The sequence below is a fragment of the Lynx rufus genome, unplaced genomic scaffold (assembly GCF_022079265.1).
Source record: "Lynx rufus isolate CCGP_SWC_20201006 ecotype Redwood Valley unplaced genomic scaffold, mLynRuf1.p SCAF_10, whole genome shotgun sequence".
NCBI lineage: Eukaryota > Metazoa > Chordata > Mammalia > Carnivora > Felidae > Lynx > Lynx rufus.
Genome location: NW_025814824.1, coordinates 77,186,397 through 77,201,967, shown reverse-complemented (window position 1 = coordinate 77,201,967; position 15,571 = coordinate 77,186,397).

Here is a 15,571-nt window from a genome sequence, read left to right as displayed (position 1 = left end):
AGAAGCGGAGCTATAATAAGCTTAATATAATCAAGGAAAATGTGGCAATCACCCCAGCATAATGCTTTAGTATGTGTGTGGGTTCTGAATGCAGAGCTTTCTGCTTTGAACTTAGGCTCCATCACTTATCACTGGATGACCTTAGGCAAAATGCTTTCGTATCTTCTATAAAATGGGGATTATAATAAAATTCCTTTCTCATACATCGTGTGAAGATTAAATTACATAATCATGAAAGATGTTATTTAGAGACCCTACAAGGCAGTGGTTTCCAAAGTAGGATTTTCTGACCAGCAGCATCAGTATCGCCTGGGAGCTCTTTTGAAGGACAAATTCTCTAGTGCCACTCTAGTCTCAGAAACCTTAGGAGTGGGGGTGCAACACCAAGCCATCCAGGTGATTCTGATGCCCTGATGCTGCTGCTGTTTCTATCAATTGTGATGGAGAAGAGCAGGCTCAGAGGTTAAATGATCTGGATTTAAATTCCTGTTCTGCCTCTTATTGCATGCTTTGGGGGTGAACTGTAGGGCCTTGAGTGCCTCGGTTTTCTCATCTGCAAGTTTAGAACAATAATATATTTATTCTGGACTTGTAATGAAAAGTTAAAAACATATCTGTCATATACCAAGTCTTCAATACATGATACCTAGGCGTTTGTGTGGTTCTGATGATTGTTTTATTGCTTCTGGATTTAACTGTGCTTAATCCAAATGGCTTTATAATTCATAGAGAATCAATTTAAAATCAAAATTAAAGAGCACATCTGAAATATTGAAAAAATATCATAGAAGGTTTTTTTTTTCTAAAATTGGAGGCAACTATGAATTTTATTTGTTTTCTAGCTAATTGAAAAAAGACACTCTTCTACAACATGGTGGTTTATAGCTTGATTTCTGTATTTTTGCTATCATACACTTTTTTAAAGTTTATTTATTTATTTTGAGAGAGAGCACAAGCGGGGAAGGGCAGAGAGAGAGAATCCCAAGCAGACTCCGTGATGTCAGCACAGAGCCTGATGCAGGGTACAAACTCACAAACTGTGAATCCATGATCTGAGTCAAAATCAAGAGTTGGACGCTTAACCGACTGAGCCATCCAGGTGCCCCCACTATTATATATTTGTTAAGGAATATGTTAATTCAAAATGTATTGTTCTACCAGAACACCACTGTCCCAGAGCTGGATTCTCTCAACAGGGACTTCCTGGTCTGCCAAGATGGACAGAGCCTACCAGTCAAGACGCTGAAGGCCAGTTCCTCTCAGTACAGGGCTGGCATTTGCTTTGGGCAGAGGCTTGCTCCAAGAAGTACCACTGGAAAGGGAGCTCCATGCCCCATCTCTCAGGTACAATCTGAGCAGATATGACCAGCAGGCCCTCTGTTGGTCTCTGTACCTGCTGGCAGGTAGGCATAGCACAGGAACCAAAGACACAGGAAACGAGAGAAAGCAACTGTCGGCCAAGCCACAGGGAGCTCCAGAGGTTCTGGGCTGTGCCAGGCCAGGACACAGAGCAGAAGCAACTCTCCTCCTATAGAGGAAGAGAGAAAGAGCACAATCGTGCTCCCAGACATTTTTCTGCCACTAACTCATTATCAGACTCCAGACACGTCTCTGTCCCTTCTGGGTTCCCCTATCTGAAAAACAAAGTGAATACAGCTATAAAAACCCAGGATCTCAATGATTCGTATGTAAGTCAAAAAACTACCCATGATGGGTGTGTTTTCTAAGAATGTCCTTGACCATGATGCTAAGTCTTCTGCCAACCCCAGTAACCACCCTACCCCAGTGCTGGTGCATATCTTTCCATGCACCATTGCTGTTGGAACAGCAACGCTGGCATCCCCACAGTCCTGACCCCAGGTCTGACATCTAGAGGATGGGGTTCTTGGATGGCTGTGTCTTCCCTGTCCCTGATGTTTGGTCTGGTAACAGCCATTGTCATGGATGACCTAGACATGCCTTTATCCATAAGACTTAAGGCCACTTCTGACTCCCTAGCATTTCTTTCCAGAAGAAAGGGGCTTTCATTTTCCTTAATCCCCTTCCTCTGCATTCTCTTTATTTCCCTTCACTCTTATCTCCTCTAAGATTGGCTTTTTCTAGAGGATAAATATTACTTGGGTCACAGTTGGACTTTATCATGTTGCATGTCTTTGCTGAGCCTCTATTTCCTCATCTGTGTAACCAGGATAGCAGCATAGACCTCATACTATCACAAGGAAGATTAAACAAGAGAAGACATATAATGTGCTCAGCACGCGGCCTGGCCCAGACAGTAAGCTCTCAAAAAATAAGCACTAATTTTATCATCACCATCATCTTCATCACATCATGAGCTTATGGCAGTTATCTCTGGACTTATCTACTTATGTCAACAGGAATCCTGTTTTGCTCACTACTAGTTATTAACCCAGAGGCTGGTACATAAAATAGGTTCAAAATGTTTGTGAAATGACTGTTGGACGACAGAAGATAGACAAGGACTTTTACAGTATGGGGTGTGATGTGTGTGTGTGTGTGTGTGTGTGTGAGTATGTGTATGCATGAGTTGTATGTGTGAATGTGTGCGGAAGTGTGTGTGTGTGTGTGTGTGTGTGTGTGTACTACAGTCCTGACTGGGTTAGCTCTCTCTCCTCTACCGCACCTGTAGCTCTGCCTCACACTCAGACCCTAATTGGTTGGATGGCTCTGTGGGGATTCCCTAGTGCCACTCTGTTTCAGTCTGTCCCCCAAGCCACTTGGCCCACCTGCCCTCATCCCTGGGGAGCCACAAGATCAGAGCCAGAGGCATTAAGTACATGTTCCTACTAACTGGTGTGAAAGATGGTGGCTAAAATTTGAGGAAAATAACCAGCTTATCCATAGTTAATGCTTTTGAAACAAGAACAGAGAATGAAGACCATTTACCTGATATTTAGAACCCCAAAACACACTCAGAGAAATAGGCACCTAGATAGACTCCTTTTGCCTCAGCCATACTGTCGATCTACTAACAAACATGGCCTAAGAATGTGCACCAAGCACCATGCTAAGTACTGTGGTTGTGGAGGAAAAAATATAAGTCTCTGTTGGTAAGGAAAGGAGCAGGAACCAGGAAAAAAGTGAACAGAATTGTAATACAATATGGTAAATAGGACTATACTGGAAGCACAGAGGACTGTAAAAGTCACCACTTTCAGCTAGATGAAGTCAAAGAAATTTTTCCAGAGGGAGCAGCATCCATGCTAGCTTTCCAAGAGAGTGTTACAGTTAAGCAAATGAAGGAAAGATATATGTGAATGCATGGGGCCAGGGAGGGGTGGGGTGAGAACATGATGCTTGCTGGGAAATCCAAGTAGTTCAATGAGAGTGCTGATGATGACCGCAATAGTAGTAATAATAATGGCAGGAATATACCAGCTAACACTTCTACAGTACTTGCCATGTGTCAGACGCTGTTCTGAGCATTTTACATATTGTGACTCTTTGCACAACTGGAACTTAGGGGTCCAGGACTTAAAAGGCGTTGAGAGAGGCCAGGTTCAGAAATACATGGTTCCAAATCTCAATAGTTTTGTGAATAGGCTTTGGGGTTATGGTTTGACTACAGGATGATGGTTGGTTATAGAAGGGCATGATATGTCTTGATCAAGTATATGTTTTAGAATGATTATTCTCGGGGCGCCTGGGTGGCGCAGTCGGTTAAGCGTCCGACTTCAGCCAGGTCACGATCTCGCAGTCCATGAGTTCGAGCCCCGCGTCGGGCTCTGGGCTGATGGCTCAGAGCCTGGAGCCTGTTTCCGATTCTGTGTCTCCCTCTCTCTCTGCCCCTCCCCCGTTCATGCTCTGTCTCTCTCTGTCCCAAAAATAAATAAACGTTGAAAAAAAAAAAGAATGATTATTCTCAATACATCCTGGTGGGTGGATAGGGGTGACTGTAGACAGGAGGCTGGGAGAGCAGTGGACAGGCTGGTGGAGCCATCCAGATGAAAGCTTTGAGTCCCTGAATCAAGAAGCAGTGTTGGGAACAGTCACTATAGATTGACTTGCTGAGGGCCGTTCCAGCTAGATTCAGAACTCGTTTCGTTTGTTTTTTTTTTCCAGTTTTATCGACATATACTAAATACACAAAGTGCTTCTAGTATTTAATGTGTGCATTATGATGAGTTTGGACAGATGCATACTGTCTCTAAGTCTACAGTCTTTCCTGCATCACAGTGTGTCTCAGATGCCAGATGACTTGGGGTATCACTGACCCCACCCTCTGGCCTTTACCACTTACTAGCTGGGTTATCTTGCAGGCCACTCTATTTCTCTCAGCCTCCATTTTCTCATATGCTAAATGATGGTTATAAGACCTCTGCTTGCGTGCATTTGTGGCTTAACAAATATTAAACTGTGATGTAACGCTTTATTGTGTGGATACTGCAGAGAAAGCTCAAGATGGGGATGATGAGGACCCGGCTTTCCAGAAATCATTTCCCTTTGGTTTCTCAGACCAAGCTCTATCCATTTATTTAATCCCTCTCAGTATCGCCCTGACCCTTTCTCCCCTTCCAGAAAGAAATAATGTCTCTTTTCTTGTCCCATTAAAACCGTGTTCACAACTCAGCCTTTATATCAGAAAGACCACAACCTTTAAATAATGACAAATTCTGGGTAAATGATTGTTGATGTCTGGTTTAAGACTTGAACTCCCCCAATGTTCAGAGACCATGAGAACAACTATATATATATATATATATATATATATATATATATATACACACACACATATATATGTGTATATATATATATACACACACACACGTGTATATTTTTAAAATATACTTATATATAAATACATATATATACACAAATATATATACTTAAATACACACACACACACACACACACACACACACACACACACACCCTTATGTTTAGAGTTGAAAACCAGAGCCTTTTTGTTGCTGCGTTATTTAATTATTCAGAATAGAAGTTGCCAGCTACAGGAAATGACTGCTCGCAACATGTAATTTGCCTCCCAAACAAGCTCATTTGGGCTCTGACATTTGACAGAGAAAGGTCTGGGAAGATGAGCTGTTCAGAAAGGGTGTCTGTGCATCTGACACCGCCTGAACTTTGGTAGGTTGATTTTTACAATCGCCAGATCATCAAAGGTTAAACTCATTTAAATTCTCCCTTTACTAGCGAAGAAAGAAAACAAAATGCCACAAGCTGCCTTAACCTGCTGTCCTCAACTGCATGCACTAGCTGGGGACTCAGGAAATTCTTAATGCCTGCAAAAGGTGGTGCCAAGTTGGTAAAGTTAATCTACCACCACCCCGTTACACTTTCTGCATCTCTGCCTCTCTTTGGAAATCTAGAGGCCTCCTGCTCTGTTGAATCTACTTTATATAAATCTGCTCTTCCATCAACACTCATCCAATCCTCCATTTCTTCCCTTTCCAAATATCCTTAGGTTTTTGGTGTTGGGAATAGAGCTGGGGACTGGGCACCTAGAGTGGAGTGTTTGTCTTTTGCCCAGGTTCTGTCCCAATCTCTCCCATGATGCTGCAAGAATCTTCTGACTGGTGTCCCTTCACCATTTAACCCTTGTTGCACCTCCATAGACACACCGGAACACTTTGATATGGGACTAATGGGACTGTTTCCCTCCAGTGACTGCAAAAATTGCCATCATACATCTGAGTCCTGGACACAGGGCCTTTGTCTTATTAATTCACTTTACAAATAATTATTTAATACCCAGTGTATGCCAGACATTGTGTACAAGGTATCTGGGAGGTATAGCAGTGATTAAAACAGGCAATGGCCTTTGCTCTCACAGCTGATAAATAAGTAAACAAAGAACACAAAAAATAAATATATAACTTCAAACTATCTGGTTAAAAAACAAATACTACTAGAAGAGAAAATAAGAGCTTAGGTTGGTATGAGGAGACCAAGGGAAGTCTGTGGAGTCTGATGGTCTAAGTAAAGTCTGGAGCATGGGTAGGATGTGAGAAACATCACGTCATGCTCAAGAAGGACAGTGTGACCAGAGCCTAATACTCGAGGGAGATGTGAAAGTGGACAGGTAGGCCAGGCTCTGGCCACATAATACCTGACAGGATGAGAGTCCTCAGCCCTGATGTTCAATGCTGGGGAGGTTTTAAAAACTACAGATGCCTGTTCCTTACCCCCACTCAATTCACTTTGGACCTTATGGGAGGGGCCTGAGCCCCCATCGTTTTGTAAAGCTTTCCAGGTATTGCAAATGTGCAGCCAGGATTGAGGATACCTTCTGTAGAGTCTCTACAAATTGGCCAAATTTCCTCTTTGGTTTTACCACTGTCTTGCCCATCAATTCCCTAACACTATTCCCTAACATCCTTTCTCCCCCATATATACTAACCACTTCATGCATTGTCATTTCTACCTGTTTGGTTTCCTTGGCATAAAATTCAATGCCCCTTTCCCTACATGGGTTAGGGATGTTTTTGGTTGCAAGTAACCCAAACCCTGACTAAGTATAGCTTAAATAAACAGATTCTTGTGTTTCTCATATTACAAATGTCAAGTAGGTGTCACCTACCATTGGTTCAGAAACCAATACCAGGGCCTTCCATACAGAAAGAAGGAAAGAAAGATGGGCCCCTGGTCCCTTTCATCAGAAAAACAAGTTCTCCTAGAAGCCCCACTCTGGTGACTTCCCTTCTGTCTCAATCGCCATATTTGTATGACAGGCCAACCTTAGCTGCAAGAGAGTTTGGGAGAGTAAAGGGTGGATTTGAAGTGATTAACTTAGATAGACCATGTCCCACAACCTTGGGCTTGGTGCTGGCATTCTGTCAAAAGGAAAAAGGTGGAGGTAGTTATTGTTCAGACAACAGAAACTGTCTACCATATATGCTCTTAATCTGCTCAATGAACTCCTACCGCCTCTCACTAAGTGCAAAATTGTGGTCCGGACAAGAAATGTTACATACCCAAGGTGACTTGTGCTAGAGACAATGAGAGACAAAATGAAGCAGCAGGGGTTCTTGCCCCTAAAGTGTTTATGCTCTAGTTTTAAGTTGGAGAATTTTGGTGAGTATGAGTGGTATGGGGGACTTGGAGACAAGGTAAAGGACACAGGCACTGTGATGTTCTATAAAATTTAAGGACTTCAGAGAAGTAACAGAACAGTGTGGGGTTGAGGGAAAGACCGCCTCTTGAATGACCCTAGAAAATATGGAATCTAATAGGTTTTCTTAGGTAGATAGAGGGAGAAAAGAATCCAGATTGCAAAGAACACAGCTCCAGTCCCACTACCAGTATCTCCATGAGTTAGGAAGAGGATGAATGTGCAGAAAGAGATGATCCAAAGCTCTGCCAGGACCAGGGGTTAAAATTGTTCTGGATATTTTCAGCCTCCTCTGTGATCAGTACACATACATATTTCAGGAATGGACTGCTTCCTCCAAATGACTCCTTCTGGACCACATGCTTATATTTGGACCCTATCTTCATATATCTCTGACAATAAAAAAAAAAAACGATTTTAAATTATTTTTTTTCTGCTGTGAGTAGTGGAATAGACAATGAGTCTCACCCCCAGGGAGAGGAGTATGCTTTGCTGCATCTACTTTCAGACCCTGACCCTAGACTCATATGTGGATGGAAATCCATACCATCTTTGGATAATTCTAACTACAATAATAACTGCCATTGCATGCATTATCATTAAACATTCATAACCTGAAGAGGTGGGCTTCATTATCCCCACTTTTCAGATGAGGAACTGGAGGCACAGAGAGGTGAGGCCGTCTAATTGGAGCGGTCGGGATTAGCATCTAGCCAGTCTGGCTCCAGAGTCTGTGCTGTAAAGTGGTATTCAACTTCCTTTCATGACTCCATCATAGTGTATTGCTTACCAATTAGGAATTTCTTCTTAATACCACCTGGAATTGGAATTTTTGGTGCCCACTCTAAACCCAAGACTATCAATCCTACTGTCCTACCCACTATGCAATGAGAGGCCACCAAAGTGAGCCACCATGACCCATGAACAGTCTTAAGAACCAGTCATTGCTTCTCCTTCCTACCCCTTCATCTCACATTCTCTCTGTGCTCTTGTTCACCCCCACCCCTTGGCTCTGCCTCCAGCCCCATGCTTGCCTCTGAAATTGGCCTCAATTTGGCTTTCACAGTTTTAATCCACTATGCTTTAAAAGATAGCGCTGGTCAGGCTTTTCCACTCTGTCCTCGAACCGGATCTCTGGGAAGTTTGGGGTAATTTTATGGAGCCAGTCCAAGCCCCCGTGACCCCAGTTTCAGTGCCAACTATGTCTGCTGCAGCCCCTCAGGAAGGGGTGCCATCTGCCTTCTTGTTTTGCTGTTGTTAATGTCGGTGTTTATTGTCGGTATCCATGGAGCTCTTGCTTTGTACTGAACACTGAGGTAAGCACTTGATGTGGTTTGTCTCACTTAATCTACCTCTTCCCAATCCTGTAGGGTCCATGTTATCATTACCTCTATGGTACAGACAAAGAGATGGAGCGCTGAAAAGTTTTGATCACTTGCATAAGGTCACGCTACTACTCTAAGTGGAGAAGTAGAGCTCGGATCCATGTCTGACTAAGACCAAATTTCTCTTTTCTAGGGCTTCACAGGATAAGCCCAAATCCTCCTTCATATGTCAACCCTTCAAGTATTCATGGACACTTCTTCCATTTTCCAGAGTCCCCTCTAGTTTCAACAGCCACAGTTTCAGCCACTGTTCTTCTTTTGCCATGATTTCATCTTCATCTCTCATCACCCACATCTCTGCCCAGCATGTCCAATGTTAATCTGCTTTTACAATTGGTGTAGACCTGTATTCACTCCTCCAGGTGTGGTCTGGTTAACACAACATATACAGTTGGCCTATCACCTCCTTCATCGTTTATGGTCTATTTCTGGCAATGAAATCATACATTATTTTGGCAGCCTCTACAACCCCAATCAACAGAATGACTCCAGAGGGAAATTGCTTCTGAATGTGTCTACTGTTAACTGTGAAAATAGCCGAAGTGAAGGGAAGTAGAGGAGATACTTGGAGAAACGATGCCGAGGGGGGAAGATTGTTAGAAGACACTGTGTTGGGAGTGGGGGGCTTGTTGACCATGGATGTATTGGCTCATAGGTAAAATATTACCCCACACCTAGCTGCCAATGACCCAGTCTTTTCCTGGGAATTCCCCAGGTGGAAAGGCCATCTCGAGGCCATCTGATCTGCTTATCTTTGTGTTCTGCTCAGCAGTTAGTGTTTTTGATGCTGGGGCCCCTTGGTCCTTGTGGTCCTGTGACATAATGGAATCAAATTAAAGGCCCATTTACCAGCTTTATTGTCGATTATTTATAATACTCTGGTTCCAAAGTGCTTCTTTATAGAGTGCTTAAGCTGCCATCACTGGATAGAGCTTGCCATAAATGCCTTCACATGCACAGCACATTATGTTCCTTAGCCGCAGCAAAAAGGGAAAAGATTATTCTCAATTATTTCATATAGTCTATTTTATTGTTTTATTGTAATAAACTGCCATACCTTACACCACTTTAAAATCAATAGTTTGCATTAAAAATAATGAAACGTGGCTATTAATCTTGGATAGCATTTCTGCTATTACTTTCTGATAGTGAATCTGTAATATAGAGAAGGCAATAATTATTCACTTCCAATCAATAGGAACATTTTCAAATGCTCCTATGTGTCCCACTGATATTGCATCAATGGGAGCTGATGACAATAGGGGTATAGATTTAGAGACTCCTAGTTCGCATGAGGTTCTTCATGCCCTCCCTGAACCTGTCTCCACCTTCCCTGACTCTCAGACCATCCTTTTTAATTCCTTGAGACAATATGATACACTTATTAAATGCCCAGGTTAGGGAGTCAACAGCCAGGGCTCAATTCTTAATTCCAAAACTCACCAGTGCTATTTGACCTTGGGCATGCTATTTAACCATTCCCTGCCTCAGTCTCCTCAGCTACAAACAACGAATAATAATGCCTACTTTGCAGGATTGTGAACATCATGTGCAACACTTCACAGGACATGCTTATCCCAGTGTCTAAATTGTCGTAAGCATACTAGAAATGATAGCTACTATTATTATGCTCTGTATATTTGACATTAATGAATGGCCCAATAGATAGCTGTTGTTTCCTGAAGAGTCATTAGTGAAAACACGGGTGAAATGGCTAGTTCCATTCTATCCTTTTGCTTCTTCATTTCAATCTGACATAAGAAGTTCCAGCTGTGCTTTGTGGTGGTAGTCAGCATCTGGACTTGAAGCCCTGACAGAAGAAATTGAGCCATCAATTTGGCTGTGATGCAAGAGGGCTTTTAACTCCCAACCCTTTGCTTTTGAGCAAAGTCTCTGTGGAGACAGAACTGGAATGAATACATGGTTTTGTCAGTAAATACTCTTTGATCAACACTCAAGTCAAATATAAGAAGAGTAGAGATGGTGATGCTTAAGGCCGTAATTGATGGCATGGCTTTTCCTATCCTGTTTAATTTAATTCAACAACTGTTTATTGAACAGCTAACATGTGCCAGAAGAAAGCCTAGGTGTTGAATGGTAAAGAGATATTCAAAGATTAATAAAGCATAATATTTGCTGTTGAAATATGTTGAAACCTAGGCAAAGAGACACATGTCACCTGAATAACGTGAATCCAAAGTACAGAAAGAAAGATTGATTCTCTCTAGTAGGGAGACCGTATTTCAACTAAAACACAAGTGAGTAAACCTTCACAGGGAAAATGGAGGAAAAAGAATATTCAAGGGAGAGGGAACAACAAAGGCAAATGCCAAAAGGTGAGCAAGCATACGTCTTAATATAACTCTACAAGCATGAAATCATTCTAGTTTCCCTGCTGCCTACAACACATCTCGGGGCTCTACAGGCTCTTTGCCAGAGCTTCTACTCCATTCACTATACTTTCCTATACCCCAGCATCCCAAAATGACACTACAAAATATGCGTACCTTTTGAACATGATGACCTCTCTTTCATGCCTCTATAAGCCTACATTTGCTGTCTCTTGAACTCAAATTGATTTATCCACCTTAAAAGCCATTCTCCTAGAAGACTGAGATCAAATATTACCTCCTCTATGAAGTCTTTCCTGATATTCTCAGATCCTGTCACACTGTGTCACAATTCTTTGTGTGTCTGATGCCATCTTTCCTGAATGAATGAATGAATGAATGCACGTGTGAATGAAAGAATGGATGAGTGGAATATAATATATTATATATTATATTATATATACATATATATGAACATAATATATTCAGAAGATGGCAAGTCTGGAGGGATTAGGATACAGCCTATTTGGGGGCACAGAAAGCTGGAGGCTAAGGAATTTATTGGGTATAAGGTTATGTAAATAACCAGAACCATCAAGGGCATGCAGAAAATTTTGGCAGCAAAGAAATTAGCAGCAGAGAGATCACTCTAGATGGTTAGATACCAAAATTAAGTAGTTATAGCTGAAATGAAGAGAAGAACGTGGGTAATATTTCAGAGGAGGAACACAGAATGGCAATGGATTGATTCATCGAGGGAACAGGAGTAAATCTCATATTCTTCTCACTGCAAATGCTGTTGGGAAGGGATTCCTCTCCCTACCCTACCTTGCTTTAAAGAAAGAGTTACTAATATCTTTAGGTGATACTCCAGGACAGAAATAGGGAGAATGTACCCCAGGGCAGGGCTACTGGGTTATTCTCAAAATTGTCATGTTCTATTCTATTTCAACCAGATCAATAAATCAGCAGATCAAACTTGCAACTTCCTCTTCTCTCTCCTGTCAGGAACCCTGAGACCTTGGCACACAAAGCACAGTCCCTGAGCCACCAGGAGCAGGGACAGGGAGCTTGAAGAAATTCAGATTCCCAGGTCCCACTCCAGGGTTACCAAATCAGAGTTGCATTTTGACAAGCTCCTAGGTGATCCCTATGCACATTAGAGTTTAAGAAGTACTACTCTAGGAAATCGTCTCTTCAGTGTCTGACAGCCAGAAATTAGGGCTCTTAACCTGGGCTGCATACTAGAATCACCTAGAGAACTTTTAAGCCTCCTGATTCTCCAGGCTGCATCCCAGACCAATTAAAAAAAAAATCTTCAGGTGTAGGACCCATGCAGTAAATCTCCTACCCAGGTGATTCCAATATGCAGTCAAGGTTGAAAATCACTAGGCTAAAGGTAAGATTTAGACTTGGAGGCGTGCCTTGGTGGCTCAGTGGGTTAAGCATCTGAATCTTGATTTCAGCTCAGGTCATGACCTCATGGTTCATGGGTTTGACTCCCTGCACTGTCAGCATAGAACCTGCTTGGGATTCTCTCTCTCTCTCCCTCTCTCTCTTCCCCTCTCTGCTCCTCCCCACCCATGTGCAGCCTCTCTCTCTCTCTCTACAAATACATAAATAAACTTAAAATTTTTCAATTTGGACATTATGAGAGAAATAATCTCATTTTCTCCTCCCCCACTTAGCCTTTAGTTCTAGTCCAATTTACCAAAGAGGTCAGATTTGGGTTTCTGGCATATGCTCTGCCAAAAAGAAAGTGGAAGTTTGATTTCTGACTTGCTGCCATTGTTTATGTGCTTATTGCCCTTGAGAATTCTTGCAAAGAAAAGGAATAGATGGAGTAAGACAGGATTCAGGTATTCCATCTGTCTCCTGGCCAAACACTATTTAGTAGCGCTTCAACATTTAACCATTATCAAGATGCAGTCTGGACCTCCATGGTAGTGAGGACAGAAATGCCATTAACTCAAACAGATGACACAGAACAGCTTAGATTAAAGAGAAAACTTTAAATGGAGCACTCTGTCTCCTCGCTTTGTGAACACACATCAAACATTCTCCCCTGATTATTCCACACTGTAGCATTCACCTATTGATCTCAATGGTTAAGCCCCCCCACCCCCTTCAATACTTCAATACTGTAGAAGAAACTATCTGACCAGAGGGTTGATTTAGTCCATATTTCATACAATGAAGCAGTAATGAAAAAAAAAAGAACATTAGTTCTCTGTGATGATATCATCATGAAAGGGAGAAAAAAATATTATTCTATGGTGTTGGTTTTATTGTAATAATACAGGCCAAGCATTTATCTGAGTCAGGGCGTGCAGCTGCTGGTTATAAACCACTGTGATAATGAAGACCAGATTGAATTATCTTCAGCCATGATTAAAGATCAAAGAAGATTTTTTTTTAATAATCCCAGTCTTGTTTTTCATTGTCAAAAATGGTTTAGGTTAAGTTAAATGGCTAAACAGAGGGATGGAAAACTGAAGGCCTTTTCAAGAAAGGAGCTGAGCAGGAGAAAATACAGAAGTAGGCAAATGTGGTTGGTGGGTGGCTAGGTGGATGGGTATCTAGATAAAAGAAGAACAGAGTCTTTGATACACAGAACCTTTTGAAGGGCAAAATGGGGAGATGACCAGGTCCCTTGCTTCTGGAAATCATATATAAATGAGGCCTAATAAGTGGTAAAAATCCCAAGTATGAGTTTCTCATAGGTCAAAGGAGTGCACACAGCTGAGTCACTTGGACAGTTGTATAGATAATAAGAAAGCCTTTGTTGAAGTTACAACTCTTAAAGATTCTGCACATAAGACCTGAGGCACACGAAGTAATGGAATGATTCGCCTTATAGACTTGATCAAAAGAATTTCCTCAGAAAAAGTATATTATAACAAAGTTGTGAGAAAAGGAAAAGAATGTGATAGTCTGAGCAATAGTGTGAAGACTTTCCATGTTACAGATGGAGAAACTGGCCCCAGAAAAGTTGAATGACTTGTTTAAGGCCACGTATTCAGTTGTAGAACCACCTAAATGTTTTCTACCTACTAACTTATAGGGATCCAAATGGAGTTCATGGGCCAGTCTCCAAACACCATTCGGCTCACGGAAAAATCCCTGAAAATTACTTTAGCATATGTAGGGTAAACTGATGTTAGTCTAACTCTCCAATAATACATATGAGGAATATGCCAAACTGCTTGACTTGGGTTGGTCACTCCTGACTGCACTCAATGCACAACACAGTGATCCCCTTAAAATGCTTTGGTTACCGCTCTGAAAAACAAAGAAAGAAAAAGAAAGAAGAAAGGAAAAGAAAAGTCATAATGATAATGTCAGCTATCACTTCTGAATACCTACTATTGAATTAGATGTTCTAAATATTTATTTAGCTTATTTGATTATCTGATTTAAAGAATAACCTTGCAGGGCAACAAAGGAGTCTAAGGAGTAGAGATGTTTACTAATTTGTTCAAAAAATTTGTAGAGCTAGAGTTTAAATCCCTCTTACTCTCAAAAACCTATGGCTCTTTTCACAGCACACTCTATTCCTTCCAACTAATGTAATGATTCTAAACACTGGCATGGTGGGGGAATGGATGCTTTACACATCCCTTTGTGACTATGAGACACTCTTTCCGGAAAAAAAATGCATTTTCTTCCATATAAAAATTTTGATGAAATTTCAGGGAGTATCTTGACCCCCTAAATCCAGATAGAGTTCCAAATTAAGAAGCCCATCCCCAAAGTCTTAAAGAAGTAATAAGTAGGACTGAGAAGGAAAGAGGACAAACAAGAAAAAGCAATGTCTTGGACCTGCACTGTTTGGAGCAACTGTATTTCTGGAATTTGATTCTCTTAAAATTGGTTTTTAAATTAACATGTAATATGCATATATTTGCATAATTATAAGTTAATGCTTAAAATCCGTCACCAGCCAAACCTATCTGAAAAAAAAAAAAAAAAGAAAGAAAAAATCCATTCTCTCGGCCACTTAGACTTCTGTGATGTCATGGTTATTGTCCATTAAAACCCACACCATGTTGTGGCTGTGAAGTGGCCTGAGCCATACTGACATCAACACAGGTCATTTCCTGCCCATAAGATCGTACTGTCATCACACTCTCCTTTGTAATGGGGCATGCTTTATTACAGTGGAATGGTTTTGTTTTCGATGGATGCTCACTGAAAATAGTGCCTTTTAAAATGTGCTAGTGTCTAGTGTCCTACATTTCTCTTGATTAATTTGAAATAAGGCAGTCTTTCATGTACATACAATCGGCCTATAATGTATAATGGCCCTTCCCACCATCAGCACATGGCATTGACTTTCTCTGATTTCATGTGCATTCAACATGCACATAGCCCTCTGTGACTTCTCTTTAACCATTCTGCTCTGCTCTACCCATTCTATTCATTTTTTTTTTTTTAATCTCAAGGATGTCTTTCATTTCCATCTTATTCGGATATCATTTGGAGTAATTCAATCAATTTATAATTGAGTAAATTTTCACTTGATGTGGACTCAATGGCCCTATGGACAGCTGGCGAAGGAGGTTCTTTTAGTCACTGTTGGGGATTTAAGCCATAATAGGCATAAATATAGGAAAAGGGAAAGTGTTGGCTTGGAATTTTGGAATTACACTTTGTACTATTTGGGGGATATTTTGATTCATGACATTTGTCTGACTTGATCTTTATATTATCAAAAGACATTAATGCATTCAACTGACATATTAAGATTTTACTATGTGCTTAGT